At 41.4% G+C, this 19,404-nt stretch overlaps 1 protein-coding gene across 5 annotated transcripts in view; it reads right to left on the bottom strand.

Moving 5' to 3' along the window:
* tnrc6c2 (trinucleotide repeat containing adaptor 6C2) overlaps positions 1-19,404 on the bottom strand; it is a 157,814-nt gene that overhangs the window by 59,554 nt on the left and 78,856 nt on the right. For 4 of the 5 annotated variants that reach the window (XM_017693090.2, XM_017693093.2, XM_017693092.2 and 1 more), the window contains exon 1: positions 10,845-11,559. The exons of the other annotated variant lie outside the window; for it this stretch is intronic. The gene's annotated coding sequence lies outside the window, so the exon portion shown is untranslated. Of the gene's footprint in view, positions 1-10,844; positions 11,560-19,404 lie in introns of those variants that run through there. 5 annotated transcript variants of the gene reach the window in all.

Below are 19,404 nucleotides of genomic sequence, written 5' to 3'. Positions count from 1 at the left end.
GTGGTTAAAAACACACCTCGCCACAAGCTTATAAACAATTTATTACCGTACTAATATTCTGAACACAGCCCTAAATAGAACCTGCCAGCCTGTCAGCACAGAAACATATTCACGTTTATTCTTATCACAACTTTCTGCATGTTCGATTATTCCTAATTCTAATGTCACTGTCGTATTTACATTTCAGCGTAAAGAAGCGCCTCACGGCAGAGCTGGGTTAACTCTGATGGTAGGTAACTGACAAACGCTGCCATGGCGACAGTCACTGTGATCCTAAGAAGTGTGATGAACACAGGAAAGTGTTTCACTGCACGTCTAACGTGCGTTTTAGTTTCAGTTCGTGTTTTGCTGCAGAAAAGCAACTATTAATATAACAATAACTAATAATATTTAAATATATCGGCATAAATATCCTCCGTGATGCGCTGATGACTGTTAGCTTTTTCGGTTTGGGACACCACCAGGATCCAAACTCGCACCATTCTGATGTGAAAAGACGTCGTTTTATCACCAGTCGCCCCGTTTAATTATATCACAGCGCTACAGACTGAGCACGATGAATTCACTGTATGTGAATAACCTATTAATGCACTCAAAATAACACGCTCAAACACTCAAAAGACCTTTTCTATTATGAGAACGGAAGAAAAACGGGAAAAAAATTTACAGTAATATTGTGAGTTTTTGCCGTTTCAGTTTTAAACAATGTCGTACTGAAGCAAAACTATTACAGCATAAAAATACTCCAAATTAGAAAACTTCAGCCACCTGAACGCAACATCATTCACAAAATGTTCATACTGGTCGGGTCACAATATAAAGGCAGCATTAGATTTGCTTGTTTGCCTGCATTTACACTGTTAATGTAGATGCAGAATAAACTTGAGATTCTGACTCCAGCAAAAATCGAACATTTTCTTTAGAGCACACTAAACAGTCCTTACTTTAAACTTGACTGAATCAGCTCGGCCTCCGGCAGAACTCTTCCCAACAAAAACAAAAACGCGGTCACGCTCAGGTGAAGCTATTTGAAGAGAGAGAACACAAAGAGGAATGCAGTCACCAGCACTTTCGGGAAAAAAACGATTGACAGAGAAAGAAAAGAGGGAAAAAGGACAGCAACAGAGCGGGAGAGAGAAAGAGAGAGCCTCTGCACTGAAACCACACAGAGAAAATCAAATTCCAACTTTCCATTTACTGCAAAACTGTACGAACGCAATGCAGGCCTCCAGATCAGTGCTGCTGCTTTTAGCTACACTAATGTACTGGAGTCCACGTTTAGAGACGACAGTGAGTCACGCAGTGTCAGAAACCTCATAATCGAGTCTTCTACAGATACTGAACACGGACTCATCACACGGCGCAGCGCGTGAAGGCCGTGCGATGAAACCCGCCTCAAAACGGTCGGCCCATTTCAACTTTATGCAAACAAGTCACCTTTAGCCAATCAGGTAAGAGCAGACGAACATAGCAACACGTCAGCCATAACTTTCTGTGATAGCAGAGAAACTACATCTCTCTATCTCTCTCTCTCTCTCCCCCTCTCTCCATCTCTCTCTCTCCGTCTCTCTCTCTCTCTCTCTCTCGAACTCCCTCCGTCTCTCTCTCTCTCTCGAACTCCCTCCGTCTCTCTCTCTCTCCCCCTCTCTCCATCTCTCTCTCTCCATCTCTCTCCCACTCTCTCCATCTCTCTCTCTCTCTCGAACTCCCTCCGTCTCTCTCTCTCTCCCCCTCTCTCCATCTCTCTCTCTCCATCTCTCTCCCCCTCTCTCTCTCTCTCTCTCGAACTCCCTCCGTCTCTCTCTCTCTCTCTCCCCCTCTCTCCATCTCTCTCTCTCTCCATCTCTCTCCCCCTCTCTCTCTCCCTCTCCGTCTCTCTCTCTCTCTCAAACTCCCTCCGTCTCTCTCTTTCTCTCTATCGAACTCCCTCCGTCTCTCTCTCTCTCTCTGTCTCTCTCCCCCTCTCTCCATCTCTCTCTCTCCCTCTCCGTCTCTCTCTCTCTCTCTGTCGAACTCCCTCCGTCTCTCTCTCTCGAACTCCCTCCGTCTCTCTCTCTCTCTCTCTCTCTCGAACTCCCTCCGTCTCTCTCTCTTTCTCTCTATCGAACTCCCTCTGTCTCGCTCTCTCTCTCTCTCTCTCTGTCTCTCTCCCACTCTCTCTCTCTGTCTCTCTCTCTCTCTCTCTCTCTCTCTATCGAACTCCCTCCGTCTCTCTCTCCCTCTCTCTCTCTCTCTCTACTACAACAGCTTTATATATAATAAATAATAACATTGTGTGTTCATATAGAAGATTTGTAGACAGGCTGGTCAGTCAGATTTAGATTATATGGTTTGAGTGTGAAGGCAAATTGTAAACAATATGGTTGGCTGCGAGGCCTTAGATTTTTTGCAGAACTGTCATTTAATCCTATGTAAATGTGAAAAGCACCCCCTACACCCTGATTAGTGATTAGTGATTAGCTTAGCTTTACTTCAGCACAATGCTAGTTAGAAGAGAAAAGGAAGGAATCCAGAACACCACAGCCTGAAAGTAAGTGTGTGTGTGTGTGTGTGTGTGTGTGTGTGTGTGTGTGTGTGTGTGTGTGTGTTGGGACAGTGCTGGCACAGGTCCAGTCTTGAGGAGGCCGCGAGGCGAACAGAGCACAGAGCGCTGGCCAGGCTGTCTCTCACAGGCCAGGCAAACCGCAGCCCTTAGTGCTTCCTGCAGCGGAGCATTAGCGGCCCACAGATGCCCACATAACCACACAGTTTACCCAGCATTCCCCACAAAAGAGCAGGCAGCAGGGATGTGCGTCGCTACCCAATTTACAGACTAGAACACATTACTTCGCCGGCACCACCCGATCTGCACCACTCACGTGTACCGGACCATGTGAGCGGAGCGGAGCAGCAGACATTTCTGCTCCTCAGCTTCTGTAATCACTCCGCTCCAGATCCGCTCCGGGCTTTCTAACATCCACTCCTTTCTCCATCTGAGAAACCCCGCTCCACTTCTGCTCCACAGGATCTACGCATGTGACAGCTGTTTTTATGGACAACACACTACAAACTTTATCCCCTTAATTCTTTCATTTCTGTTCATTTTCTGATATTAATCAAAAAACTTGAACATGACCATTTTGTGCTACTCAATTGCACTTCATAAAAATGAAGCCATATCGCCCCCTACGCTTCCTGTAGTGTATTACAGTCTGTCAGAGTGACTGTGTGGCTCACATGAACATTATAGAGCTTTTTAAATGAAACAGTAGAAGCCGTATCGCCCCCTACGCTTCCTGTAGTGTATTACAGTCTGTCAGAGTGGCTGTGTGGCTCACATGAACATTATAGAGCTTTTTAAATGAAACAGTAGAAGCCGTATCGCCCCCTACGCTTCCTGTAGTGTATTACAGTCTGTCAGTTTAAAAACGGTGACCCAGTTTACCAAACACACTGTCCCTGAACCCCCTCTAATCCCGTATAGTACTTCAGCCACTGTATTCACAGGCACAGTGAAGTATTCTTTGAATAATTCAGATTTTTTTGTAAATACTGGTCCTTAAAAAAATCACAGGTAAAATCTAGACCACAACAGAAAAACAGTTCCTCAAGGTTTACTCCATCATCCTGAAGCCTGTGGTCACAGCTACCGCAGAAAATACCAAACACACACACACACACACACACACACACACACACACACACACACACACACAGACATAGCAGCGACAGAAGCTGCTCCCAACACCCAACACAAAAGAGGAAAAGCAGCTTAATGTCTGGAGGCCAAGGATGCATCAACAAAGCTTATAATACTGAGCAAAAAGGAAATCTATCCATTTACAAAAGACCTGCCTCCATTTACAGAGCTCTGTAACAGGCTGATATAACCAAATAATTATGCTGTAATCCCTGGTGGCTAAAACACAGCACTGACGACTGACACATGAGCTGTATTCGGGCTTAAACATCAGCTTCCTTGTGTATTAATGAAGCCGTGCCATTGGCTCACTCGGTGTGCACTGAGATTCTCTTCACTCAGAGCGAATAAAATATCAACTGACCTTCGCTGTTTATTTATTTCCGTTCCAGTTTCACTACGCTGGGCACGGTTAGGCTTTTCAAGCACTTAAACTCATGAGCAGAGACTGCAACTTGAAACTGTGTGTGGGGGTCCCGGTTTACAGTCTGTCAGAATGACTGTGTGGACCAAAACATTGAATACAGCCACTTTCAACATTTCACACAAGCTGCATTAAATCCAGTTAAACAGGACCAATTCAGCTCTCTTTGCAATGAAACATGCAGCTGGTCGGTGACGATATTCAGAAAAGCTTCTTGCAGCATCAGGAAAACATTTTAGTACAAAAAGGTACAAACAATGTAAGTGTAGCCTCAAATGTAGCTTAAGTAAGTTTTTAAATTACAATACATCCGGTATGCCAGAAGAAAGCTGCACGGGGAGAACTGCTTGAATTAAACTTTAAGTTCTAGAGGCTCTGCATCATTAGGAAACCTATGAGGATCAGCCTGACAGGGGTGAAGGGTGAAATCTAAATGAAAGTTTTTGCTGGACTAAGTAAGATTAAGTTAGTGTGTGAGGTGTGTAGTTCAATAACACCTGCCCATTTACCCCTGGGGTGGGAGTGGTGGGGGGGGGGGTGCTCAACAATTACACAGCCCACACACGCGAGCTGATTTCAGACTCTTACATCAGTGACTCCGATGCATCACCGAGCTAAACAGTTAACAATGAGCTAATAACGGAAACCCGTGTAGACACTTAAAGGAAGGAAAGAGCTCATAAATTAGTCCGTTTCATTCAGCAGCCAAGTGGAGCCGTTTCTGTTCAAACACACACTAAAACATTCTGAGGCTTAACACCTGCAGAACCGAGCAGAACCTGCAGGGCCTCTTTAATAAAGGAAGCTGTTCTGAATAGAATTTGGTGCAGCTGCATGATTAATCACTTTCACATCAAAATTGCAATTTAAGGGTGTGAAATTTTGAAATAGCCAGAGCTGCAATTTTAATTATATCCTAAATTATGGACAGCTGTGGTGAAAAGCTTGAAGAGAAGAAATTTAACATTGGAGCGCGGAGCTTATGGCACATCAGCACATTCAACACTGAAGCTTTAAACCCAAAAAAAGGGTGCGTTGGGATACCTGGAAAAAAATTTGCCCACATTGGCCAGAAAAACTGCAATCAGACATCATTACAGGAAATTTTTAAATGAAAGCAGAAAGGGCTCTTATTATGGAAGCATTCCTTACTCCTCCATCTAAACACTAATCACTCCTGAGTCTAAATGGACAATATCATTCATGTTTTGTTTTGTACAGTCACACAAACCTACTCATGCTGAGGTTATAAGGAGCGTTTCAGCCCAGACTGCTTTCGGAATGAAGCGCAGTACAGAACAGCCAATCAGAACAGAGCTCATTTACATATATGAGAGGCACATGTGTAAATTAATGACTTTGATACATGGCACACAGCACGACACAATATGATACATGTACTCCTATTCATTGACCGTATTATAAAGCTGTGTTCGGTAGTCTGAAGATTCTCCACAAGGGGGAGCTATTTTGTGCACATCATTGAGACGGAGGAAAACTACACCAGCAAGATCTCACTAGTAATGTTTGGAGTTAGAACTTTCATGTACATGAAGTAAAACAATGTTTGCTGTGACAAACTGCATGCATGTGAAGTATGAGGTTTTATTTATCTAAGTCTGGGTCTAGCTAACAGGCTACTCCAATAATATTTAGTTCAGTATTCTGAATTCCCATATAAGTGCTAGTGGAAATGAGCACTATTGTATTGGTGCTGCTTTTGAATCCAATTGAAGCAGAGATTTCTGTAGTAAACACAGCAGATAGTTATATTTAGCAATGATGAGTTTACACAGATTACTCAATGAGTGTGTTTACATGCACTTAATAATCCGATACCTGCAGAGAATCAGATTTTGTCAGTAATCCAATCAACGCGTTTACATCCACTTGAGTAATCGGATAATGAGAAGCTCCAGGTCTATATGAGTCAGACAGTATTCAGATTTCTGCTTTGCAACCAGCAATAAACTCACTCAGGATGTGACGTGAGGGTAACATAAAACTTAAACGTCATACCGCGGCTTCCTTTAAAAACACTGGCCCACGTCACCTAAACCTACAGAAGATGAAGAATATTTAAATCCTTCATTTAGTCAAGCATGTATTTAGTTTTAACGTCGTTCCAAAAGTGTTTCGCTGCTTCTCACTGCAACACCGCTCGCTTATTTCCAGTTCTGCTGTCTATTTTCGCACATGCACAGACTGAGAAATGCGAAAGAAATCAGAGTAAGAGTTCACATGCACTGAGAAATCTGATTATAATCGGATTATTAAGTGCATGTAAACACACTAAATTTGTCATCAAAATAATATGGTGGTGACAGGCTGAACATTATTTCATATAGTCTGTCATATCTCCAAGGGCCCCATGACAGAGTTAAGTGTCGCATCGCTCAAAAATTTATCACGCTTGGCATCTAAAGCTCTGCGAACACAGTGTCCTACACACACACACACACAGCTCTGCTACAAGAAAGGAATTCTATTCCCATCAAATGCCCAATCAGCTGCTTTGGAAATGTCAGAGATTAAAGCAGCAGCTGAAAAATCTTTCTACAATAATATCCCAATAATAAACTTTATCACAATGATGATAAAATACTGTCGTATTGCCCACTTCTAAGCAAGCTGATTAAATTAAATGAGTTCTCACCTCTGAAGCATCGGCATCTGACTACTGGATTGACTCAGAAACCAAGCCAGCATTTGCAGTGAAAATCTGGTTTTGCCACTACTACCACTCTAAAGAAGCCACCAATCACACTCCCTCCTGTGGCTCATCTAGTGGTGAGGAAATCTCTCTGGATACGTACGAGTGTGTGTTTTGTGTCTATAGAGCCACTCAAGTGCAAAAACAGCACCACTGAATCACTAAATTCACTGACAGGAGCGTTTTTAGCCTTTTGACTACAGCTGAACGACCTCAGTGTTCCCCCTGACCCCTGACCCCAGTGCCTGCTTTCACACCCCAGCACAGGGGGGCCCGGGGCAGCTGGACAACCAGAGCAGGAGGGGCAATCGTCCTCTTCAAGTTCCACCCACAATGTGTTCTGTCACAGCTACTGTTTACAGAAAGCTGGTTAAAAAAATTCTGTTCACCTAATGAGAAACTGTAGAACAGACTCAGTTTATATCACAATACCTACATTTAGAGTCGGTTATTCATTCAGCCTAATGAGAAACTGTAGAACAGACTCAGTTTATATCACAATACCTACATTTAGAGTCGGTTATTCATTCAGTCTAATGAGAAACTGTAGAACAGACTGAGTTTATATCACAATACCTACATTTAGAGTCGGTTATTCATTCAGCCTAATGAGAAACTGTAGAACAGACTCAGTTTATATCACAATACCTACATTTAGAGTCGGTTATTCATTCAGCCTAATGAGAAACTGTAGAACAGACTCAGTTTATATCACAATACCTACATTTAGAGTCGGTTATTCATTCAGCCTAATGAGAAACTGTAGAACAGACTCAGTTTATATCACAATACCTACATTTAGAGTCGGTTATTCATTCAGCCTAATGAGAAACTGTAGAACAGACTCGGTTTATATCACAATACCTACATTTAGAGTCGGTTATTCATTCAGCCTAATGAGAAACTGTAGAACAGACTCGGTTTATATCACAATACCTACATTTAGAGTCGGTTATTCATTCAGCCTAATGAGAAACTGTAGAACAGACTCGGTTTATATCACAATACCTACATTTAGAGTCGGTTATTCATTCATCCTAATGAGAAACTGTAGAACGGACTCAGTTTATATCACAATACCTACATTTAGAGTCGGTTATTCATTCATCCTAATGAGAAACTGTAGAACAGACTGAGTTTATATCACAATACCTACATTTAGAGTCGGTTATTCATTCATCCTAATGAGAAACTGTAGAACAGACTCGGTTTAACAGGGTATACATGCTATATTAACTAGTTTATTTAAACCCAGCTGTTTTTCATTCCAATTTATATGAAGTTGTTGTCCTGTAACTGAGCTTTAACAGAACATTAACAGGATTGCCAACTTTTCTTATGGCTGGCTGTTTCCAACCTGCCTAGTTTCAATTAGATGTCCAGCAATTTCATCTGGAAACTCAACATTATGTAAAGACTTTACAACAAAAAGTGAGGTGTTGCCATTTCCCATGATTTGAACAGCTGACCTAGCGGACCACCAAAAACGTCAAATAACAGCCCCGTCTTACATTCAGACCTCAACATCACTCAATGTGCTTGGATTACTTCAGAAAATGATCAACCAGCTAAGACTGAACTGTGGAGGTGTGTCTTTGAGAAGCTGAAAGTGAGCCTCCTGAAAAGAATGGAAGCTGTACTAAAGGTAAAGAGTGGATACAGACATAAACAAACTGAACTTACATTTCACGTCATTTTCTGTTAAATATGTTTTCTGCTTTTTTTTCTGCTGATGCTCAAAAAGGACTGGAAATTAAATAAACAAAGCTGCTCAAACTTCTGCACCTGCTGTAGCTGCTAAGGCAGGTTTTGATGTATGCATGGCTCGTTTGTTGTTTTACTGCCTCAGAAACTCGTCATATTCACGCTGTCATATCCTTTTGTTCTCACTACAATTATAAACTTCCATTTGAATTGTATATGTAGTTACTTATTAATAACCCTTAACGTGTGGCAATACAAAGCTTAGTGTATGTGTTACTACAATTTCATTGCAATCTGACATGCATATGCATGTGTATTCAAACAGAGGGCTTTACTAGGCTGGGTGGCCCCAAACTTTTAACCGTCGGTGTATAATATAATATTCGGAGGCTGGCATTATGGCCCGTGTGCAGCGTGCATGCGTACGGAGGCATTAGGCATTCTGCACCACGTCCCCATCCATTTAATCTCATTTCATCAGCCTCAATGGAGTGTGACGCACAGGAGCGAGAAAATAGATCGAAGGCGAGAAAATTACGCTCCGTGATTTAGACCGTGATGGAGATACCAAACAGCGTAAACCGAGCGCCCGAGGACACGACGCACCCCGAACGTGAAGAGAGATGACAGCTCAATCAGAAAGAGCAGCCAAATCGAGGCGTTTCAGAAGACGAATAACAAAACTCAGTGACGTTTCAATCCCGAAGACACGGGCCTCCGCGAAGAAGCCCCTGGAGATACAGCAGGTTCGAGTCTGCACACGACTTCAAAAGGAAATAGCTGCTCAATAAGCAAACACGAGGACACTTCCACTTAGGAAATGAACCAGCGAGGCAGATCTGTGCGACTGTGCATAGCATTTCTTTCAAGCACTGCTCAAAGACCCTGAGGTTCTTTATGAACGGAGCTGAATTGAGCTGAAAGAGCCATGCAGCGCTTCCGAATAAGCACTTAACCTTTAAATTTTAGGGTGAAAATTCTTCAAAAGCCAGAAAAGCCAGGAAGAAAGAACATCTAATTGAGTCAAAAAGCCACAGACTCCAATGATAAAGACATTCTTCAGCTAGACGCTCATTTCAAGGTTTTGTTGAGGTTTTTTTGGGGTGAAATTTCCAGTCACCTGCCAAAAATATGCAGAAAATCAGAAGTCCTTTGGTTAGTCCATTTGGGTGCATTATTCTCTTGCTCCATTTAGGACAATATAAAGCAAATGGGCGACTAAACGGTACATTCATTTCATCCCCAGCTGCACAAAGTTGGGCAAATTGCCCTCATAATGGACTACATGGCCATTTTAATTGACCTAATAAAGAACCAAGTGCATTTGCGTTATATTTGTTTAGGGACTGAAAACTAGAGCAGAGATAATCTAATCTAATCTGCTTGGCCAATAATGAACTTGTCCCACGTAAAGCCCAACATCTATGAAATAATAAACCAGCTGCGACAGCATCGAGCTTATACAGCTGACGGTGAATAAAGAGGCAAGAAATGCACAAATCTAAGTCTTAAATGTGCTATAATGACAGAAATGTGCCTTATAACAGCTTGCAATCTTCAACAGTAGTCATAATATTGTACAGATAATATTGAGCTGTTTTGGACTTATAACCCCTGAATTCAAACTCAGAGACTTTTATTACATCCTATTTGGCAACTACACAGAAAACAACACCTTATTCTTAAAATTACAGGACCTCCTGCATTTCTGTGGGGCTGACAAGGTTGAAAACAAACTTTTGCTCACAAAATAAGCCTTAAATGTGCAAAAATAAATAAATCTAAAAAGATGAAACTGGTTCAAGCAAAGTGCTTTATGTTAGCTTGATCTACCATAAGGATCAATAACACTTTTCTGGTCTGTCCTGGGCTTATCGTCTTTAAAAACCTCGACCATGCATTAAAAATAAACCTTAAGTCTGCGTTTTTCACCATCTATAAGACAAAGGCCTCGTTTTAGCTTGATATAGTCTATAATAATAATAATAATAATAATAATAATAATAACAACCCCACGTTGCTGCTCTGGACCTCCTGCTGCCAAAATAAATAAATCTGCAAAAAAAGAAAAGAAAACCAACCACAAATGTGTCACATAGCCAGGCTATTATATAATTAGGGTTTAATTACAGCAGCCTTTCAGTTTCAGGTTGAATCAAAGCATGAAATAGCCAGTGCAGCCAATACAGCCTGTAATACTCACATAACAAGGCACGTGTTATGAGCCGGACTGGCCCTTATGATGTATTCTGAGCTAGAAAAACAGAAGACAGAGTAGAAAAAGGGTTTTTAAAGAGGATTACATGGTCATTAGTCCAGCTTACCTTTGCAGTTCCACCTTAGGCTTTGGCAGCGTTTCAGACTGCATGGCTGAGAGAGGGAGAGCTTGCTGGAGCAGAAAAAGGCAAGTTTTCTTTCCAAAATAAAAGCAATACTAAAATTAGAAAGGTACCCGTAAAGTTGAGCGAAGATTAGAGGAGAAGAATCTAATCTAATCTAATCTAATCTGGCCGGTCCAAGTGATGTACTAGTCCCATATATAGGAAAAAAAAACAAACACTGAGCAGCTTCCACTTCAGGCAAAACAATCCTGCACCCTGAAATCAGCGGAAAACTAAAGTCGTTATATTTTACATTTAATACTTGCATTCAGGAAAAAAAGTTCGGTTTATATCAGGAGGAAAAAACAACGCAAAAAAAAAAAACACGCAGAATTTTGTTCAAGTACACTGGCATATATTTCAGTTGGTCAGCTGTTACAGTCACATCTGCGGTGCGGAATAAAGGACAGGTGGGCAGTAATTCGGCTCTTTACGCCGAGTTATGACGAGTAAAGTGCAAAAAAGAAGCTTTAAAAAAGACTAAAGAGATTCAGCTCGAGATAAAATCCAGAAATGCCATTTTGTTTAAAAATAAAAAATAAAAAATAAAAATTTTAAAAGCATCTACGTCGAAACATCCATGTGCGAAACCGCGGAGTGTCCCAAAAAAAAACATAAAAAGGCGTTCAGAGCGAACCCTCGCTGGCCTCGTCTGCAGCCATTTTGTTCCACTTGTCAATGTTTGGTGCTCTTGTAAAGCCAGCCGAGAGAAGGAGGGAGGGACCAAGCTCAGGCTGCCTGCTCATTCGCCAGCGTCCGGTTACGAACTTTCCGTTCCACCTTAAATGGCAGGCGCCCAGAATGGAACTGCAGCGCCATTTAAGGTGGAACGGAAAGTTCCAGATAAGACGATGGCGAACGGCGGCGACGTGGGGGGGGGGGGGGGGGGGGTCGTGTCTCATATCGAACACACACACTGCTTAAGTCCCCTTCTAACTGTCCTATCAGCTCAAACGCTGTCCTGCTTTAGCAGCGCGCGCTAAGTAGGACGCTACTCGTCGGTTGGGAACGCGACCTAAGCCGAGTTTCTACGTGACGACAGAGTAGCCAATCAGCATGCGAGGTTTGCCTCGAGTTCCACCCATAGGGCGGATATTTACCAAAATAAATAAATAAAAAGTCAGAGCTTTTTTTTTTTACTCTTTCTGCGGAGTTTTTACACAAAATAAAGCGCTAAAATGTCCATAGAATTGCACTATATCATGGAAATTGTGAAAAATAAAGATATTACTAAGTACAACTATATAAACAAACAATAAAAGCTACTAAAAAGTAAAAAGTTTACCAAAATAAAATCAGCTATATTTCTATTCTCAGCTTCAAAAATAAATAAACAAATAGATAAATAAATACATAAATACATACATACATACATACATATGTATGTATTTATGTATGTGTGTATGTATGTATTTATTTATGTATTTATTATGTATGAATTAATGTATATACAAACAATTATACATCATAACAAGTATGACTGTGGCTTTTAAAGCAGTTTGTATAGTTTATATTCTGTGATTTAAAGGGCTAATATGAGCAGATTTAACCTAGTTAATGTTAAATAAATAAATAAATAAATAAATGTATTAAACACAACAGTCTTTAAAAAGTCTTATTCAAAGGTGCTTTTGCAAAGACAGTGTTTCTATACAGAACTGTGAACACTTAAAGAACCATTTGCACGCCTAAATGGTTCTTCTTCTTCAGATTGATGGAGAATGTGCTGTATATGGTTCTATACATCACCTCATTTAAAAACAGTGCTATGTAGCACCAAAAAGGGTTCTGCTATTGTTGGGATGTAAAGCTGATATATACCAGCAGAACCTTTTTTGGTGCTATAGAGAACGATTGTGAAAAGTAACACATTCTCTATTCATCTGAAGAACCATTTCATCATGCAAAGGACTATTTAAGTCCACGGTTCTATGTAGAACCCAGCAACAGTTTAATTGTTCACTCATTAGGTGAAGTGGTCTGATGGATCGGTGTGATGGATGAGCGGGGGTTCAGTGGCCTATCGATTATGAATATAAGATCTGCACCTACGGTCTGCTGTGCGTCTGAACGATCTAAATGCAGACGGTGACCACAGCCCACGCGCAGACTGACATTTCCAAAGGCATCACTTGACATATGCAAAACGACTCAGGCCATTATTCCAACCGCACAGACCCTCAAAGCTTTGTGTGCTCAGATAATGGAAGATTGCACATTTTGAGGCCTGGGTACTGAAATATAGCACACTTATGGAATCGACTGACTACCACTGAGTACGAAAACATTTCAAATGTATCAAACGTCAACACTCCTGTCAAAAAAAAAAAAAAGAAATGTAGCCATTTCTAAAATAAAAGAGCTTTATGTAGATTTTAAACCTTATGAAAGTGTCTACGCTGCATAAACAGCCCATTTTGAATTTACTGCTTTTGTGATGTCACAAAATGGAAAATATACATGCATCCACCTATTCAGCCTGCAGCAGCTTAGCTGAAGTTACAAGGGGTGTTTCAGGCTGCATGAACATAATAGTAACGTCAGTGCTTCTTAAAGGGGAATTCCACTAAGGTTTGAAAATTGCATAATACAATCATTTACTAAAAGGTAAACAAAGTCAAGCAGAGGGGTTTTAGTGGAAATTTGAAAACGTTTCAGATGATTGTGTTTTAAAAATACAATCTAGTCCAAAACAATCATAAAACAACGTGTCAGTCATCAGCCAGTGTATTCATAATAATTTCTCACCAAACTACTCAGAACAGCTCCAAAATTAAAACATATAAAAAAATTAAATTTTGTACAATTTTTAAAATATCAGTGGAATACTGCATCAATTTTTAAATATATATATATATATATATATATATATATATATATATATATATATATTATTTTTTTATTTTTTTATTTTTTAAGTAGCGTACAGGCAGTCGTCGGCTGGAGGTTAGCGAACCAGCCTGTGCCGACAGGACGTGACTGAGGTGCCCTTGAGCAAGGCACCTAACCCCCAACGCTCCGGGCAAGTGTGCTCACTGCCCCCTTGTGTGTGTCTTCAGTAGTGTGTACGTGGTGTCTCACTGCATGGATGGGTCAGATTGCAGTGGCGAAATTTCCCCATTGTGGGATTAATTAGGTTCACTTAATAATAATAAAACAAAATATTATTTTATTTGAAAGGAAATGTCAAAAGAAGTACAGCTCAGGTATCAGTACTTCAAACGTTCTGGACAATAGCATATCCTACACTTTTAAAAAAGACGGTTCTTCAAGGGTTCCTTAGTAAAGACAGTGTTTCTGTATAGAACCATGAATCACCAGCTCAGTGTGTGATAAAAGAGGATAGCGGCTGAACTGTGCGTCTATAAACGAAGTTGTTTAGGGAAACTCTATAAAACAATATAAAAGTATTGTGCTGTGAAACTAACAGAGTGAGATCACAGGCAGAGTTCGGTTTATGAGGTCTTTACCATCCTGATTAGAGCAGGAGGAAGAATCTGAAACTCACTGATCGATATCAGAGCTGAGGAAACACCAATAAACAGCAACACACCGACAAACAGGCCACAATACAGAGATACAGCACTGACCTTCACCTCTACACAGAGAGCGGGAAAGAGAGAACAGAGAGAGAGAGAGAGAGAGAGAGAGAGGGGTAGAGAAAACAGAGAGAGAAAGGAAAAGTAAGCAAGGGAAAGAGAGAAGGAGAGACAGAGAACAGAGAGAGAGAAGGAGAGAGAACAGAGAGAGAAGGAGAGAGAGAACAGAGAGAGAGAAGGAGAGAGAACAGAGAGAGAAGGAGAGAGAGAACAGAGAGAGAGAAGGAGAGAGAACAGAGAGAGGAGAGAGAGAACAGAGAGAGAACAGAGAGAGAGAAGGAGAGACTGAGAACAGAGGGAGAGGAGAGAGAGAACAGAGAGAGAGAAGGAGAGAGACAGAGAACAGAAAGAGAGAAGGAGAGACAGAGAACAGAGGGAGAGAAGGAGAGACAGAGAACAGAAAGAGAGAGAACAGAGAGAGAGAAGGAGAGACAGAGAACAGAGAAAGAGAAGGAGAGAGAGAACAGAAAGAGAGAAGGAGAGACAGAGAACAGAGAGAGACGAGAGAGACAGAGAACAGAGAGAGAAGGAGAGACAGAGAACAGAGAGACAGACGGAGAGACAGAGAACAGAGAGAGAGAAGGAGAGACAGAGAACAGAGAGACAGACGGAGAGACAGAGAACAGAGAGAGAGAAGGAGAGACAGAGAACAGAGAGAGAAGGAGAGAGAGAACAGAGAGAGAGAAGGAGAGACAGAGAACAGAGAGAGAAGGAGAGAGAGAACAGAGAGAGAGAAGGAGAGAGAGAACAGAGAGAGAGAAGGAGAGAGAGAACAGAGAGAGAGAAGGAGAGAGAACAGAGAGAGGAGAGAGAGAACAGAGAGAGAACAGAGAGAGAGAAGGAGAGACTGAGAACAGAGGGAGAGGAGAGAGAGAACAGAGAGAGAGAAGGAGAGAGACAGAGAACAGAAAGAGAGAAGGAGAGACAGAGAACAGAGGGAGAGAAGGAGAGACAGAGAACAGAAAGAGAGAGAACAGAGAGAGAGAAGGAGAGACAGAGAACAGAGAAAGAGAAGGAGAGAGAGAACAGAAAGAGAGAAGGAGAGACAGAGAACAGAGAGAGACGAGAGAGACAGAGAACAGAGAGAGAAGGAGAGACAGAGAACAGAGAGACAGACGGAGAGACAGAGAACAGAGAGAGAGAAGGAGAGACAGAGAACAGAGAGACAGACGGAGAGACAGAGAACAGAGAGAGAGAAGGAGAGACAGAGAACAGAGAGAGAAGGAGAGAGAGAGAACAGAGAGAGAGAAGGAGAGACAGAGAACAGAGAGAGAGAAGGAGAGAGAGAGAGAACAGAAAGAGAGAAGGAGAGACAGAGAACAGAGAGAGAGAAGGAGAGACAGAGAACAGAGAGAGAGAAGGAGAGAGAGAGAACAGAAAGAGAGAAGGAGAGACAGAGAACAGAGAGAGAAGGAGAGAGAGAACAGAGAGAGAGAAGGAGAGACAGAGAACAGAGAGAGAAGGAGAGACAGAGAACAGAGAGAGAGAAGGAGAGAGAGAACAGAGAGAGAGAAGGAGAGACAGAGAACAGAGAGAGAAGGAGAGAGAGAACAGAGAGAGAAGGAGAGAGAACAGAGAGAGGAGAGAGAGAACAGAGAGAGAGAAGGAGAGACAGAGAACAGAGAGAGAAGGAGAGAGAGAACAGAGAGAGAGAAGGAGAGAGAACAGAGAGAGGAGAGAGAGAACAGAGAGAGAGAAGGAGAGACAGAGAACAGAGAGAGAAGGAGAGAGAGAACAGAGAGAGAGAAGGAGAGACAGAGAACAGAGAGAGAAGGAGAGAGAGAACAGAGAGAGAGAAGGAGAGAGAGAACAGAGAGAGAGAAGGAGAGAGAGAACAGAGAGAGAGAGAGAGTTCTTCAAGTGATCTTTAGTTGATTTTGCATTTCTGACTGATGGAGAACGTGTTGTATTTGGTTCTAAATAGAACAAAAAAAGGTTCTTCTGTTGTTACAAGCTTGACATTATAACAGCAGTAACAACCCTTTTTGGTGCACTATAGAACTCACGGTTATAAGAACCGTGGCCTTCACTAAAGAACCTCTGAAGGACAATCGTTTTTAAGAGTGTAGCTAACAGGCTAAACCGCTCAGTCTCAAGCTCTGAACTGAAGTATTTTCTGAATGATTTCATGTAAAACTGAAAAACTGTGTTTTACTTCAATGTCTAACAAGCTTCAATGGTTGTGGTCATATCTTCCTACAGCCGTTTGCCGTTTTCACCACTAGACAAAAAAATCCAGCAATATTATCACAATATTATCTCATCACCAGCATACAATAATAATAATAAAGATATTAAGCACTGAAGTGGGGACTGAATAATGATATACCCTCCTCGGCCTGTGTGAGAACGCTCCTCTGTATATAAGCTCATTATGCGCAGCTCTGCTGCAGGACGGTAACGGTTAATCAGAGTTATGGCACACTTAAGCTTAATTGATTGCCTTCACGGATCTAAATGAATAATTAAGTGGTAACAAGCCTTGTTGCTGTTCATCAGTGTGAGAGTGGAGGGGAGGATGGGCGAGAGGGAGAGAGAGACAGAGATGCCAATCAAACACAGAAACATTGCTGTGCATAAAACTACAGTCTATTATGTACAATAAAAGTTATTGATATGTGTTGTTTTTGCATTTATATGTCTTCTTAACAAAGTATGCAGGGAAACAGATGGACTACAGTCTGCAACTGTAGAACTACAAGGTAAAACTACAATGGATAGATATTTACATGTACATTTACGGCATTTGGCTGACGCTCTTATCCAGAGCGACTTACAATTTGATCATTTTTACACAGGGAGGCCAAGGTGGTGTTAGGAGTCTTGCCCAAGGACTCTTATTGGTATAGTGTAGGGTGTTTGCCTAGGTGGGAATTGAACCCCAGTCTACAGTGTAGAAGGCAGATATATATATATGGTAACTTCACAGGAGAAGGCTCTAATTTAAGTCAGTGGAACCAGATTTTTCCCCCCATGTAATTTTGGACTGTTTCTTTTAGTTCACTCATCATTTACATGCAATGTAAAAGACAACAAGTACTTTTAAACTGTGTCTATATATATATATATATATATATATATATATATATTCAACCTTGTATGTCAATTTTTGTAATTTGCAGTTTTGACATAATTCAAAAATAACCGCTGTCCTATTGTGTGTGAATTTCATGACGAATTGACCAACAGAAATGACCCAAAATGACCTGGAAAGACGTCTGGTTCCATTGACTTCCATTGAAAGTAGAGTATGTTTTTTTTCTTTTTTCCTTCTCCTGTAAATTTACCATTTTGGACGTTGCGTTCTGACAGCTTTTCTACATATTATTGAAAATCCCAAGTGCTGTTAAAGGAAAGGTGATGTTACCCAGCGATAAACAAGCCCCTGTCCCAACTTTCTTGGAACATGCTGCTGTCATCAAATTTGTAATGAGTGTATATTTACAAAAAAACACCTAACATTAATAATATTCTGCTGTTTTCAACTGGAAAGAGATCAAGCTAAATCTACCAATCACTACTTTCTGTTTTACTAGCATTTCACCCACTGTCCCAACTTTTTCAAAATTATGTAAATATGTAAATAAGCTCTGTTCTGACTGGCAGCACTGTATTGCACCTCCTTCAAAAAGAAATCTGAAACAGTTTGTTTCACTTCAGCATGAATGGGCGGGGCTAAACAACTATGTGAATTCATGTGTGAATTAGGTTGCTGTGACATCACAAAAACAGTGAATTCAAAACAAGCTACTCCCTCAGTTTAGTGTGCATATATGTGCTGAGGAGTGAGACTGTAACATTGTGTACATGTCACCGGCTCTTATTTTAGAAAAGCGATGGGTCCAGATGATATGGGCTCTTTAATGGTCTCAGTGTTTGTTCTGTAGGTTCACATATAAAATAAATATTTATTGCGCCTCCTGGCTCAGAGCACCGCCTGCGTCCTATGCAGCGAAATAACTGACCTGTCCAGTGACCAGATTACTTTCTCTTTCTGCTCTGGTCTCTCTCTCCTTTCTCTGCCACTTTTCACTATAGGGGTCTCTCTCTCTCTCTCTCTCAGGTGTTCTTTGTGCTCTTTTTTTCTTCCCTGCTCCCCGCTTCCAATACACACACACACACACACACACACACACACACACAGTGCAGAGTGATGAATGTTTCATGCTACTGCGCGTTGTAATCCCTGAGGCGTTTTCCCAGGAGACACACACACACACTCCTCCATCACTATACATCAGCACAGACACACAGAGAGAGAGAGAGAGAGAGAGAGAGAGAGGGGGGCAATCTGAGTGAGAGATGAAGGTGAAAAGAAATGGACAGAGAGAGAGATAAAATAAGAAGGAGAGAGAGCAAGTAAACATGATCTTTCTAACAGCAGCTTCTGTTTATCAGATACACACTCACACTTATCCATTACAGCGCTATCACTAAAACACACACTGTCTCTGAGTATGTGTCAGTCGGCCGCTGGGTGTATTTACATGTATAAGTTCATGTGTACAGTGTATGTGTGTACATCTGTGTATATATACAAGTACATGCCCTGAGGGCGCTTTATTAGAAACACCTACCTTGTGCTTCCACTCACTGGCCACTTTATTAGAAACACCAACCTTGTGTTTCCACTCACTGGCCACTTTATTAGAAACACCAACCTTGTGCTTCCACTCACTGTCCACTTTATTAGAAACACCAACCTTGTGCTTCCACTCACTGGCCACTTTATTAGAAACACCAACCTTGTGCTTCCACTCACTGTCCACTTTATTAGAAACACCAACCTTGTGCATCTACTAACTGGCCATTTTATTAGAAACACCTACCTTGTGCTTCCACTCACTGGCCACTTTATTAAAAAACACCTACCTTGTGCTTCCACTCACTGGCCACTTTATTAG

The sequence above is a fragment of the Pygocentrus nattereri genome, chromosome 30, assembly GCF_015220715.1.
Source record: "Pygocentrus nattereri isolate fPygNat1 chromosome 30, fPygNat1.pri, whole genome shotgun sequence".
Lineage (NCBI taxonomy): Eukaryota > Metazoa > Chordata > Actinopteri > Characiformes > Serrasalmidae > Pygocentrus > Pygocentrus nattereri.
The sequence above is the reverse complement of the archived record's forward strand: the minus strand, read 5'-3'. Positions and strand labels throughout refer to the sequence as shown.